The sequence below is a fragment of the Theropithecus gelada genome, chromosome X, assembly GCF_003255815.1.
Source record: "Theropithecus gelada isolate Dixy chromosome X, Tgel_1.0, whole genome shotgun sequence".
NCBI classification, from domain to species: domain Eukaryota; kingdom Metazoa; phylum Chordata; class Mammalia; order Primates; family Cercopithecidae; genus Theropithecus; species Theropithecus gelada.
In genome coordinates this window covers 98,176,033-98,180,621 of record NC_037689.1, presented here as the reverse complement: position 1 = coordinate 98,180,621, position 4,589 = coordinate 98,176,033, and the positions used below count along the sequence as shown (strand labels likewise).

Below are 4,589 nucleotides of genomic sequence, written 5' to 3'. Positions count from 1 at the left end.
GGGTGTGGCGATGGCCCACCTGGGAGTGACATGGAGCCAAGGGAAGCAGTGAGTGAATGTATGACCCTGGGAAACCAAGCTTCTCCTGCAGATCTTTGCAACCCTTGGACCAGGAGATCCCCTTGTGAGTCCACACAACCAGAGCCTTGGGATCAACACAAAGATCTGTGTGGAGTCTCAGCAGGGCATCTGCTCAGACATGCACAGAGACCCAGGAGCTTTACATACTGCACACCCAGGATCCCCAGGAAGGTGAGAGGTTCATACATACCCCTAGGAAGAAGGCTGAATCCAGGGGCTGAGCAGCATTGGTCTATGGGCCCCACTTCCATGGCACCTCGCAAGATAAGACCCACTGGCTTGGAATTCTATCCAGTCACTAGCAACAGGGTGGAGTCTGCCTGAGACAAGATGAAGCCCCTGTGGGGATGGGCAGGCCACGGTCTTCTCTGTTTGGTCAACTCAGCTGTTCCCGCCTGTGGGCTTTGGACACTCCAAATGGTTTGGACAAGGAAGATTCCCTGCTCCCAGTGCAGAACACCTGCTTTTCCAGAATGTGGCCAGACTGCTTCTTTAACTGGAACCCTGATCCATTCCGCCTCACTAACTGGGACCTCCCAGCTGTCTATGGACAGAGCTCTGATCTCTCCCTGGAATGGAGTTCCTAGGGGGAGGGGTGAACCACCACTTTGGTTGTTTGGATGACTCAGCAGTCCCAGCCTGTAGGCTTTGGAGAGTCCAAGCTGACCAGTACAGAGGTGATTCCCTAGCATGGCATGGCTATTTTGTTGAGGAATGGCCAGACTGCTTCTTTAGGTGGGACCTCATTCTATTCCTCCTCATTGGGCAGGACCTCCCAGCTGGGGCTTCCAGCCACCCCTGCCCACCCATATTCTATGAACAGAGCTCTGATCTCTCCCTGGGAAGGAGTGCCGAGAGGGAGTGGCAGGCTGCCATCTTGGTTGTTTAGATGACTCAACTGTTCAATCCTGTGGGGTTTTGAAAGTCCAAGCTGATGGGGCAGATGTGGCTTCCCAGCATGGCATGGCTGTTTTGACGAGGTGTGGCCAGACTGTTTCTTCAAATGGGACCCCAAACCACTCCTCGTGGGGTGGGTCCTCCCAGTCTGGGCCTCTGTCCACCCCTGCCTGTGTTCTATGGCTGACAGAGTTCTAATTTTTCCCTGGGACAGGGTGCCTGGGGGTGGGGCAGGTGGCCATCTTTGCTGATGGGCATCTCAGCCAGTCCAGCATGAGGGCCTTGGAGAGTCCAAACTGATTGGGAACTGAAGGGATCTTCAACATGGCACAGCTGCTCTATCAATATGCAGCCAGATTGCTCCTTTAAGTGGGTCCCTAATCTCATTCCTCCTGACTGGTTGAGACCTCCCAACTGGAGTCTTCAGCCACCTCCTATAGGCATGTTCAAGCCGGAAACAAGTCAGTACCCCCCTGGGACAGAGCTTCCAGAAAAAGGGACAGGCTGCAATTTTGGCTGTTCTGTAGCCTTCACTGGTGATACCTTCAGGTACTGGAAAAACCGAGGTGACTAGGGTCTGGAATGGACTCCCAGCAAACTGCAGTAGCTCTACGGGAAAGTGTAGCTTAACTGTTAAAAGAAAAACAAACAACAACAATAACAACAATAAAAAATACAAAAACCCCATCCAAAGGTCAGCAGTCTCAAAGATCTAAGGTAGATAAACCCACAAAGATGAGAAAGAGTCAGCACAGAAATGCTGAAAACTAAAAAAGCCCTAGTGCCTCTTTACTCCAAATGACCACAACACCTCTCTAGCAAGGGTTCAGAAATGGACTGAGGCTGAGGTAACTGAAGTGACAGAATTAGTCTTCAGAATGTGGATAAAAATGATGTTCACTGAGCTAAAGGAGCACATTTTAACTCAATGCAAATAACCTAAGAATCATGATAAAGCAGTGCAGGAGTGGACAACCCAAATTGCCAGTATAAAGAAGAATGTAACTGGCCTGATAGAGCTGTAACGCACATTACAAGAACTTCACAATGCAATCACAAGTATTGATAACAGAACAGACGAAGCGGAAGAAAGAATCTCAGAGCTTGAAGGCTGTCTTTCTGAAATAAGACAAGAATAGAGAAAAAAGAATAAAAAGGAATGAACAAAACATCTAAGATATATGGGATTATGTAAACAGACCAAATCTGTGACTCACTGGGGTACCTGAAAGAAACAGGGAGAGTTGAACCAATTTGGAAAACACATTTTAAAATATCGTCCGGGAGAACTTTCCCAACCTAGATAGACAGGCCAACATTAAAATTCAGAAAAATGAAGAGAACCCCAGTAAGATACCCCATAAGAATATTATTCCCGAAAGGCATAGTCATCAGATTCTCCAAGGTCAAAATGAAACAAAAAAGTTAAGGGCAGCCAGAGAGAAAGGCCATGTCACCTACAAAGGGAAGCCCATCAGACTAACAGCAGACCTCTCAGCAGAAATCTTACATGCCAGAAGAGATTGGGGGCCAATATTCAACACTGTTAAAGAAAAGAATTTCCAACCCAGAATTTCATATCCATCCAAACTAAGCTTCATAAGCAAAGGAGAAATAAGATCACTTTCAGGTAGGCCAGAAATGGCAACTGACTGAAGGAGCTGGTTCTGTTGCTGCTACAGGGTAAGTGGGAAAGACACCATGTATTGTCCAGTTGGGACCATTACAGGAGCCTGAGGGCACTTCTCTGTCATCACAGTCAGTTTTGTGTGTGGCACCCATAAAAGATGAGGCTGATAACATGGAAAGCTTCTCAACAGTCAAATCAAATCCAAACACAACTCACTGCCAGAGCAAAGAGGAAATATTCATAGGATGATGATCCCCTGCCTTCAGAAGGAGAAAAACCACCAAAGAATGAAACTGGCTTGTCTTCAATTAAAAAATTCATTAAAGGAAGCACACCTAAGGAAGTGAGAGAAAATCCTTCAAAATGGAGTAGAATTGAACGTGATATAGGTAATAATTTGATCACCTCAACACCAAGAGCAGGAGAGAAACCTAACATATAGATACCTCGAGTAAGACAGAAAAGTCAAGTAAATGGAGAAGTTGGTAGTTATGAAATGACAAATCAACATATAAAATAAAATGGAAAATTAGAAAATAATCCTTCCTTTGGCAGTCCTCCAAGGACTACTTTGTTGGAGCTGAAGAAATAGTAAAACAACTTGATATGGAACGGGTGGATGAGCTCACTACCAGTTCTACTACATCAACTAATGGAGCAGCTTACTCAAATCAAGCAGTTCAGGTGAGACCAGCAATAAATAATGGTTTAGCAAACACTGCATGTTCTCACTAATAAGTGGAAGGTGAACAATGAGAACACACGGACACAGGGAGGGAAACATCACACACCAGGGCCTGTCACAGGGTGAGGGCCTAGGGGAGGGATAGCATTAGGAGGAATACCTGATGTAGATGATGGGTTGATGGGTGCCACAAACCACCATGGCACATGTATACCTATGTAACAAACCTGCATGTTCTGTACATGTATTCCAGAACTTAAAGTATAATTTAAAAAATACAAACAACAACAACAACAACAACAACAAAATCCACAATGGTTTAGAAGAAGCGGAAGAAACAGTTAATCGTGATATCCCACCCCCCAGTCATTCCAGATAGTGGTTATTCATCAGCCCACGTGGAGGCCACCTATGAAGAAGGCTTGGAAGTATTTGACCCCTATTATTTCATCAAACATGTCCTACCACTGACAGAACAACAACTAAATAGGAAATCTGTTCTTCATTGAAAACAAGAAGCACACCGAAATTCTCCCTAGATTTAGACTTGGATGAAACAGTAGTGCACTGTAGTCTAAATGAGGTAGAAGATGCAGCACTTACTTTTCCAGTCCTTTTCCAAGATGTCATTTATCAGGTTTATGTGATATTAATACATTTTTCAGGGAATTCCTGGAATGAATTTCTCGGATGTATGATATTATTCTTTTTACTGCTTCTAAGAAGGAACATAGTAGGCCCTAAAAAGCAACTGGTCAGGCACCATTTTTTCTGTGAACATTGTGTTTGTGTACAAGGAAATCATATATAGAACTTAAATATTCTTGGAAGAGATCTTTCAAAAACTGTAATAATTGACAACCCACCACAAACCTTTGCATACAAGCTTTCTAATGGAACCCCTATAGAAAGTTGGTTTATGGATAAAAATGACAATGAACTCCTAAAATTGATTTCATTCCTGGAGAAGCTTGTAGAACTGAGTGAAGATATTCAACCACATATCAGAGACAGATTTCACTTGCATGATTTGCTGACCCAAGATTAAGTACAAAGACTTGTCAAATCACTGAAAGGGGAGAGACTGCAGGACCCTTTTGAACTAAGACGAAAAGATTGTCATTACTGTTGATTTTTTGCGTTTTTGTACCCCATCTTGCCTTTCTTACCTTTGATGCCCAATAATAATCAGGGGTTACAGAAAGAGGCTTTATCTATCTTTGATTGGATACATACAGTAGGTAGGCTAAAACAGAAAAGTCTCTAGAACTAGTGCAACTCCCGTGAAATTTTTTT

At 44.0% G+C, this 4,589-nt stretch overlaps 1 pseudogene; it reads left to right on the top strand.

Annotated features, from left to right (window-relative positions):
* Positions 1–2,765: 2,765 nt before the first annotated feature.
* On the top strand, positions 2,766–4,341 carry LOC112616402 (annotated as a pseudogene).
* The last annotated feature ends 248 nt before the right edge of the window (positions 4,342–4,589 follow it).